Source organism: Lagenorhynchus albirostris, chromosome 16 (genome assembly GCF_949774975.1).
Source record: "Lagenorhynchus albirostris chromosome 16, mLagAlb1.1, whole genome shotgun sequence".
Taxonomy (NCBI): Eukaryota; Metazoa; Chordata; class Mammalia; order Artiodactyla; family Delphinidae; genus Lagenorhynchus; species Lagenorhynchus albirostris.
Window position 1 is genome coordinate 64,874,665 of NC_083110.1, and position 10,392 is coordinate 64,885,056.

A 10,392-nucleotide genomic window follows, 5' to 3' on the forward strand; every position below is an offset into this window, starting at 1 on the left:
TTTACTGAGTGCCAGGCATTGTGCTAAGCATATGCATCCCCTTGTTTAACCCTCTAAACAACCCCATGAGGTCAGTTGTGTTATTACTGTCATCCCACTTCACAGATGGGCTGCAAGAGCTTCAGTGTCTGATCCAGAGACACATATCTGAGTTTGAAGCCAAACAAGATGGTCTGACTCCAACATACCCCTCATTCCTAACTGCTACAATGACTGCCTCTCTCAAAAGGTGTGCTCATTATCAGAAAGTCAAACAATAAAGAAAGTAAACAGGGGGATTCCCTGGTGGTCCAGTGGTTAAGACTCTGTGCTTCCAGGGCAGGGGGCACGGGTTTGATCTCTGGTCAGGGAACTAAGATCCCGTGTGGCATAGCCAAAAATCTTTTTAAAATAAATTTTTTAAAAAAGAAAGTAAACAGGGGGAGCTCCCCTCACTCCCCCAAAGAGGCTGCTGTTAGCTGATAATGCTTTTATACTAGGGAATTTCTTATACCAGCAGAATATAGGTAAGAATAAGAAGGTCTATATGTCTATAAAAACACACACCCATGTAGTTAAGTGGGTTTTTTCTTCTCCTACAATAGTAGTTCCAGACCTTTTGTTTCACTTAGTTTTTTCACTCTCTAATAATACATTTTGGACCAGATCTTTGAACTTCAATAAGTGATGCCTCCCCTCTTCGAAGCTGTAGGTTGATGTTCTGGCTGCCGAGGCTAAGGACGAAGTGATGTGATGAAGACAAATCTACGGATGACGCGAGAGGAGGTACATAACATGCTGGCCAGATCGCAGCTGGGCGAGTTTGGACTCTTACAGGCTTAGGAGCTGCCTTTAGAAAGGGGGGCTTGTTTGTTGTTGTTCTTGCTTTTTAGCTTAGGCAGTTCAGGGTACCATCCTATTGGCTGAGAAATGAATAGGCTTCCCTGCCTGTATCAGAGGATCTCAAAGCCAAGCTGTCCTGGGCAGCCCCAGGTAACCTCTTGGAGACTGGGCTCAAGGGAGCCGAGGGGCTTCCATTCTAAGGATCCTTAAGTATTACACCCATAACTCATCGCTCAGCTTCCAGGCATAGCTACTGTGCTAGCCACCAAACTCCTGGCAGTAGTTCATTTAATCTGCAAAACCCTACCAGGTATTTCACTGCCCCCACCTTACAAATAAGAAACTAGGGCTTCCCTGGTGGCGCAGTGGTTGAGAGTCCACCTGCCGATGCAGGGGACATGGGTTCTTGCCCCGGTCCGGGAAGATCCCACATGCCGCGGAGCGGCTGAGCCCGTGAGCCATGGCCGCTGAGCCTGCGCATCTGGAGCCTGTGCTCCGCAATGGGAGAGGGCACAACAGTGAGAGGCCCATGTACCGCAGAAAAAAAAAAAAGAGAAGCTGATACTCAGAGAAGTTAATAACCTACCCAGGATTGCACAGCAAGTGTGTCTTTCTCACTAAGGCCTCAAAGAATCGCAGCAGAAGGTTGGAGATGATTGAAATCTTCTAACTCTGGCCCCTTCTTCCATATAAATGAAGCACACAGCCCAGGGCCCTAACAAAGTTGGCTGCAGGCCACACAGCAGGTGTAAGGAACTGACTGAGGTTCCGGTTTTTCAGACTCTATTTGTTATAAAAGACCTCCAGGGAAGTTCGTAGAACTGAATGGAGTAGAGTCAGTTCTGCATCCTGGTAGCCCAGAGGCATTGGAATAACTGACTTTCTGAAGAGGATTTGCCCACAGCAAAACAAAATTAAGCCCTGTGTCAATATGAAGCCAGGGCAGGAGGGATCCTAATCTATAACTTCCTCCAAAGAGAAAAGTCCTACACCTGCCAAGGGGGGGGGGTCAGCTGATAGAGCTGCCCCGAGGGGGAGTATGGGGTGTGGGGATATTATTACTGGAAACCTAAGACACCAGAAACTCATCCTTCAAATAGACCCACTCACTCCAGCTGGCCATTTTTACCAACAGGGACCATCCTTGAATCTGGAGCCCCTAATTAAATCCCTCCACCCCAATCTGCCAAAGCCACACGTATAGCCACCTAGAAGGACCTCTCCCCCCAGTTTATCCTTTTCTGTTAAAAGCAAACAAAACCCTCTGCCCAAAGAGGTGTAGACTAGGATGTCCTTCAATAGGAGATCAGACAAATAAATTATGCCAAATCCGTACCATGGAATGTTCTGAGGCCCCCCCCAAAAGAATAAAGGGCATCTGGAAGATAAGAGCACTGAGACTTACTAGTAAATGGAAAAAACGAAGTTGCAGAATGGTAAGCAGAATACATAACTGAAAATATGGAAAATATACAAAAAGAGTATCACAACTTCATAAGGAAAAATTTGGAAAATACAGAAAAGTAGGGGGGAATCACACCCCCCGCACAGACCTCCCACCCTGAAAAAAAGAACCCTTGTTAATATTTGATACATTTCTCTCAGGTCTCCTGGCTAGAAGTGGTCGCGTTACATCAGGTGGTGGTCAGCACACACTGGAGTGTGACCAGAGCTCAAATCCCAGCTCTTCCACCTCTACCTGGGAGAGCCTCACTCTGCGTGCAAATCTGTTCTGTGGAAGTCATTCCACCTTCTTGGGATGGTTGTATTGATTAAATGAGGCCAAATATGTAAAGCACTGACTGCCTAGCAAACAGCACTCGATAAATGCAGCTGTCATTGTTATTTGTAACCTGCCATTTCCCTCAATATTTTAACATAATTGATTTTGAACATTATTCAGAATCTTTGAAAACGTCACACGTGGTGGCTGCTGAATGTACCGATTTCTTCACCATTCTCTTATGAGAAATGTTTTGGCTGCTTCCATTTTTACCTTCGTATAAATAGCTCTGTGATGAACACTATTGTGAGTAGAGCTTTACGTCCCCCATGTTTTGAAGACTTTCCTTAAGATCATTTCCCAGAAGTGGAATTACTAGGCCAAAGGGTAATCACCATTTTCAGGCTTCATCCGCACAAGGCCTGATTGCACAAAGCGGGCCTTATTTCCTAGACCTAACCTCCCCCGCCTCCTTACCATCCCCAGAGCCTCCCTGCCCCCCACCAGGATGGCCTTCTGCTCCCCGGAGAGGACGCCTGGCTGCCGCCACCTCCCTTGCCTCCTTCAGTGGCTGAGCTTCTCCTCTCTGCCCATGTAAATCCTCCCTGCTTTCAGTTCTTATACCTCTCCCTGGCCCACCCTGACTGCTGGGCCCTTGACCATCTCCCCTTCCTCTGGGTTTCCCAGCCCCTTGAATCTATAACCAAGTCCAACCTGACTCATGGACACTCTTTCCCTTTCAAGATTCAGATCTGGGTCCATAACACCCAGACAGTAAGCTCCTGAGGTCAGGAACGAAGCCCTGGGCTCTTCTTCCTTCCCCTCTCAGCCCTGGAGTGAGCAGTACAGTGCTAGGATCTGAGTTCCCATTGGGCAAGATGTCTTCCTAGGGTCAGCTGTGGTCCAGGCTAGGCACTATGGCTGCAGGGACCTTAGGTGCTGGCTCCTCGCTCGGGGCGGGGAGAGGGAAACATAAATAATCGAGTGTAACCATGAAGGACAGGGGTTTTGATACAAGTTCATAACAGAGGCGAGAGAAGGGAGGGTGTCAGCTCAACCTGGTGGGCTCTGCTCAGGCTGTGAACCTTGTTGGATGTCTTGCCGTGTGACCCTGAACAAGTCATTTAACCTCTCTGAACCTGGATGCCCCCTTCTGTACCAGGCTCTCTTCACTGGGATGTAGTGAGGTTAAATCAGTTATTCAGGTGAACTTGCTTAGGCAGAGGTATGCAGCAGGTGCTCAATAAATGTTTGCTCCTGGTGAGGGCTCAATACAGACTTGTGGATTAACAAAGGGGCTGCACTGGCAGGGTGCCTGCAGCCATGGGACTCAAGCATCTCAGCAGGCCTGTTCTTCTCGCTTGGGGACTAGGTTGCTGGATGCCTATTTCTTCCACTGACCGGCGAGTTTCTTGCAGGTTCTGGCCACCTGGGTCTCCACACCAGAGTCTGGAGGGGTATGTGGAAAGGCTGGAATCATGCTTACAAAGAGTTTACTCGTGAATCACCTTTGCCTCCGGTGCAGTACAGCAGTGGGATGGAATTTTGAAATGCCTCCTTTTACATCCATTTTCTGAACTCGTGGCAAGCCTGCTCCCATCCCGGCAGCAAATGCTCCCCTCTAGCAGGCAGAACCTTGCATGAGGCCCAAGGAACAGAGGCTTCCGGGAGTGATGTCACTCAGAGCTCAAGGAACACCAAGGGCACCAAACTGGGCTCTCCAGTTATTCATCCTCCCTGCAGTCAAGGCGGGCTCTAAGCAGGCCCATCCCTGCAACAGATGTGGCTCAAGGTTATGGCCAAGGTCAGGCCTGTTATGTGTCCTTTAGTGGTGGGGGTGGTGCAGAGATCACTGGCCTCAAGTTTGGATTTAAAGCTGAGAGAATCCTTAGACACCATCTAATTCAACCACCCTCCCCTTTGTAGAGGGGGAAACTGAGGCTCAGAAAGGTCAGAGATCTGGCCAAACTCACACAGCTATGGCATGGGTTATAAAGCTAGGACTTGCTCTTTCCAAACCCCACAGTTACAAGAATTCTCATCAACCTCTGCTCTGTCTGGGGTTACCTCTCAACCCACCCTTACCCCCATATACACCAATCACTATAATACTGATAATAGTGGTACCATCTATTGGATAAGCTCCTGAAGGAAACACAGGGCTAAATGTTTAGGATGTATTGTCTAATTTAAGCCTTTCAACACCTCTAGGAGTTAAGTAAAATAACTCCTTGCTAGTCCAAGTGTGGTCTGTGGCCAGCAGCAACAGTATCACCTGGAAGTTGGTTGGAAATGCAGACTCTCCAGCCCCAGGAGGAAAATCTGCATTTCAGCAGGCTTCCAGGTGATCTTAGGCACAATCAAGTTTGAGAAGCACCGCCAAAACTCTTCCCACTTTAAAGACAGGAAACGAAGCATGGAGCAGGGGAGTGACTCCCACAGTGTCCCACAGCAGGTCAGGGGCGGAGCCCTGGCTGGTGGAACCTTGGGCAGTGCCCTGGCTCTGAAGTCTTGAGGTTTAGGAATGTTTTCCCACTAGTTCTAGGCCAGAGGAGGTAGGATTCCAGACCCCACCTTCCCCAGGAGCAAGGAAGTTACTGATAAAAGGAATATCCCAAGCATTTTACAAGGTACGTTCAAGTATATTATTTTTTTACTTTACAACTTGTTAATTATCCCAACTTTACTAAGAAGAAACTGTCCCTTGGTAGAGTCTAAGCCATTTGTACAAGACTGCACTGCTGGCCACTTCCAGAGTCTGGGCCTGACGCTTGTCTCCTTTACTCCAGAACTCAATCGCTGTTTCTCCAAGCACAGAGTGGCATCCCAGTGGCAGGAGAAGTGACTGTAGGTGGAGTACAGACGAAAGTCTCCTATTTGAATTGCCATATATTTTAATTTCTACTGCAAAAAAACACAATTAGATTATTAAACCTCAGAGACTACTGTTTAAGACAAAATATGGGTTGGTTTTTTGTTTTTTTTTTTTTGTTTGTTTAATGAGTCTCTGAAAAATCAATTTCAGGAATGATAGAGGAGGTGGTACTCAGATATTGCAAAGTCCATGAAGGTGGTAAAAGACTGGAGTGTGGGAAACAGCTCCAGGCACCACACAGCGGGGGTGGGGGGAAGTGGGGAGAGAAAACCAGCAGCCAGAGAGATCTCTACTCAGAGGCTGTAGATTTTTCACATATAGGTGGTTTTCTCCCCATGGCCTTCCCATCCTCATTGCCCCCAGAGTCTTAGTATGGAGCAAATACGATGCTCACTTAAGGGCACACACTCCCTATTTTTAAAAAAAGACCATGTTTTACCAGCCATTTATCTTTCTAGCCAGAATCTCTATGGTGAAGCTGGAGGGACCACAAACTTGCTCCTTCTAACATCCTCCCACATCCAGCCCACTTCCTGTAGCTTTCAAGGATGCCCCATGCCCATCCAGGCCAGACTTGAAATGCTGCAGGGGGTAGGCTAGGAGTGGGGGGTAAAAATCCCCCTCGCATCCTTCAGAAATAGTCTGTGGCTCCCCAGTGGAGGGGAAGAACTGCATCTTTGCTTTCAAGTGTTTGCTCTCTTCCATATCTTCCTTACTCTAACCATGTCCAGGGCCCTTAACAGCCACTCTTTTTTGGTCAGACCTTTGAACTTTGAGTAAATGGACATTCTCTGCTGCACCTCCGTTTCATTCAGGGATCACAAGTAAAGAGTTCTGGCAAATAAACAAAAATCTTCTAGGAATTCAGAAAACAGTTATACTAAGGAACAAGGACTGTTATCTTAGAAAAGATAAGGTGGGAAAGGGACAAGATGACCATCTTCAAATATTTCAAAGAAGGTCTAGGTTTAGACAGTATTTCTCCAGAGCTGGAAGCAAAGAGTGGATAATACAGCTCTTTGTCCTTGGTCAACTGTAAGATGGGGGCAATAGTGCTTACATCACAGGGAGGTTGTGAGGATTAAGTGAAGGGCTCAGGACATACCTGCCATCTCATAAAAATCCCAGAATATGCTTGTTTCCTTTTTTGGCCTCATTCAAAAATGCTTCATGAGGCAGTAAGCTCCCTCCCTGGAAAATTTCAAAATAGAATTACAATTCCTTACTGCCAAGATTCTGTGCTTCCGTGCTGCCTGTGACTTTTCATAAAGAAAAATACTGGCTCACACGGAGCCCTCACCATGCTCCAGGCAGGCAGAGAAGGGCTTTTTGTAGGTACTTCATTTAATCTTCTCATCAGCCCTATGAGGTAGGTACTATTATTATCTCTCCCTGCCCCTGCCCCGTTTTTTTCACAGATGAGACAACTGTGGCTTCGAGAGGTGAAGTAACTTGTCCAAGGTCACACAATCAGTAGTAAGCGGCAAACGAGGGACTTAAACGTCACGCTCCAAAGTCCTTGCTCTTACAATTGGAGGGGTTATTTATCAAAGCTAAACCCCTCTCCCAGACTCACCTGCTCTAATGCTCCAGGCTTTATTGATCTGTCTTCTGTAAAGTTTCTTCAGGTCTCAATATCAAAACCACCTAACTTAGCACTTATTATTGTGTGAATGGCTTCTTGTCCTTCCTAGTTTACTGTAAGTGGGTCCGGGGATTTTTACTCTTTAAATATCCTTTTGTACTCAGTAAGCCTTCAGAACAAGTTCACAGGCTTCTAGTAATTCTTTCTTTCACTGACAGCTGAATTAGACAGCAAATAACTCCTTCTTTCCTGTCATGCCTACCCCCGTCTTTTTTTTTCCTGTGCCATTAGAAAAGTCTTTTCTTGGCTGGAAAAAATACTACAGTCTGTTCAACTAGTTAACGTTCATTGAGTTCTTAATATGCACCAGGCACTGTTCTAAGTACCTTTCGTGGATTAACCCACTGAATCCTGATAGTAACCTATGAGCTAAGTCCTATTTTCACTCCCATTTTACAGAAGAGGAAACTGAATGTACCAGTGCATCAGGATTTGACTGAGTAAATGAGTAAATGCTTTGCTGATGGATATTATCAATAGCAGCAACAACCACACAAATACCTTATGCTGCGTCAGGCTATAGCTTTATGAATGTTATGTCATTGTCACTCACCATTAGCAGATAGGCGCTAATGTCCCTATTTTATAGAAGAGGAAACCATGACAGGAAAACAAAAGGGTGAGTGATTCTCAAGTCACACAGCAAGTGCTGCCTGTACCCTTGAGTGAACATTGTATTCACTCCACTCTAAGATCCTGGGGGCAAGGGAGATGGGAGGGCCATGGGGAGAAAAACACCTACACACACAAAAAGCATTCTACAAATATTAGGGAAACAACAGAAGCCAGTCATAGCAGAGGCTAGACAGGAATCCAGATCTTTGACTCCTAGTCCAGTGCTCTTTCCTTTGACCAAGATGGTGGAAAGCAAGTCTTGGGTCCAGACCCAACAGCTGTCTTGACTGGGGATGTTAACACCAAAGAAAGTAGTGCTCTTAAAAAAAACAACGAGCATGCGCGCTACTTTCATGATGAGAAACAAGCAAATGAAGAGAGCTGGCAAAATGCATCGTCTGAGGGCTGGAGCTGCTAGAGGACCCTTGGGTTGGCTTCGGGGTGGCACTCTGGGGCACCCTCTGATCCACCCCCACAGGCCACCTGGCCCCACTTTTTGGGCAGAGGAAGGAAGCAGGGACCATCACAGGAGTTCCCAGGTCCATGAAACTCCCTGACATTGGAAGCTGAAAGCTGTGTGTGCACTTTTCCAAGGAACGGGCCCACACTTTTTAAAAAGGGGCACTATGACCCTTCAAAGGGTAAGAACACCAGATCGCAGCGATGAACCGGGACCTGAGGACTAAGATGACCGGTCAAGGAGGGTCAAGAAACATAAAAATCTCCTTGCCCGACTGAGTAGAACTGGCAGGGGAGAGCGAATGACAAATAGAACAAGGTCTTGCCTCATACGCTCATGTTAATTTAAATTCTGCTTTCTTCCCTGAACCCCCCTCACTCCCATTCCAAAGCAGTGGGCAGGGGGTGGGGGGGGTGGAGAAAGGCATGATTATTTAAACAGTTCCAGTCTCAGACACACTCCTTCTCCTCCTAGGCCTGTGGCCTATGAATTCTACTTCCTGATCCTAGGGTCTGTGCATCCACAGCTTCCTATCTTGCCTCCTGACCCAGGGTCTAAGGCCCTGATTTATGCTGTGGCCAACTCTTCCCCTGGGTGCCTCCTAAAAAGCCTGCTGCTTTCAAGCCTCAGCAAGCACTGGATTCCATTCCACCAACATTGCCTGAGCTCCTACCATGTGCTGGGTGTTATGACTGGGTCACAGATGGTGGGATAAGTCCTGAGTATGGCCTGGGAGCCTTCAAACTAATGGCAGGACAGATAACACTCTGTTGGGGGAGGGGGAAACTGCACAATGTGAGAACACCCAGGAGGGTGACTGATTAACAGGCTGTGGGATTAAGGGGGGCCTTCTTGGAGGTGCAACGGTAGCTCTGGAGCTGGTGTGTGAAGGCAGGGAAGGATTCCTAACAAAGGAATGGGGGAGGCGCTCAAGTCCTGTAGAAAAGTGTGGAGGCAGCAAAATACTGGGCAAGTTTAGGAAAATAGGTAGTTTTGTGTGACTGGAGCCTGGGGCTGGGGGAAGGGGGAAGGGGGAAGGAAGGAGACAAACGAGGCTGGAGGTGGGTTACAGCCAACTGGCTAGAACAAGGACCTTGATGTTCCACTAATGAATTTGGATTTTATCAGACAGTGCATAGGTGCCACTGAGGGTTTTCGAGCAGAGCAGGTGGGCTCTGTGCTCCGATCTAAGCTTAAAAAGATCATATTGCAGAAGACAAGAGAGAAAGGAGAGGGCTTGGGGATTGGGAGGCAGGATGCTACTGTAGGGTCCAGTGCAGGGGATAATGGGGCCCTTTAACTACAGCTATGGCTAGCACGGGATACATAATTTGCGGGGCCCAGTGCAACAGGAAAATTCAGGGTCCCTTGTCCAAAAATTATCAAGAATTTCAAGAGAGCGACAGCAGAGCATCAAACCAAGCATCATGCCCTTCTAAGGATGGCCTTGTGGTCACACAGGTCACACACCCAGGAAGCTGGCCCTGGCCATGGGACTAGAAAGGGCAGGTTAGGAATGAGATCTGGAAGGCAGAGTCTTTGGAAGCCAGGGACTTGGTGATCTGTTGGGGTGGGAAGTGACAGAGCAATCCACTGATGGATGACCTTCCTGCACTGTTTGCCAGGGCACCTTTCCACCACCCCCTTGGGTGGCCCAGGATCAACTCCTACTTATTAATAAGTCTAAACTTCACCCCCGACCCCTCTCCTGCTACACACCCGGACCTGTTCCTGTAGGGTCCCTATCTAAAGGTGTCACCATTTACTCAGTCACCCTCTACTCCTCTCTCCGCCATCCCATCCCTTCCGGCAATTTACTTCCTAAATGTCTCTCCCATCTGTGTGGCCTCTTCAATTGCTGCTATCACTGCCAAGTTCCGGCAGGCCCTTATCAGCTCAGGCCTGGATTACCCACAAAAGCCGCCTATCTGTCTCCCTGACGCCAGTCTGGACCCCATCTCCACTTGCAAATAAAACATCCATCCTCCACAGTGCCACCTCAGTGAGGTCCCCAAATGCTCACCTGACCAAGTCACTGAGTAACAGCCTCATCCGTGGCTGCTCCAGCCAAACGATAAGATCCAAATGCCTTAAATGGCACACAAGTCCCTCCGTCACCTGAGCCTGCTTAACTTTCTAATAAATGCCAGAAATGCCTTAGTCTCCCACATACCTCCAGCACATACTTCGCTGGGTTCTTGGTTTTCTTCCCTTTACCGCAAGCAGTTTTCTCTGCCTGGAATGTCCTCCAC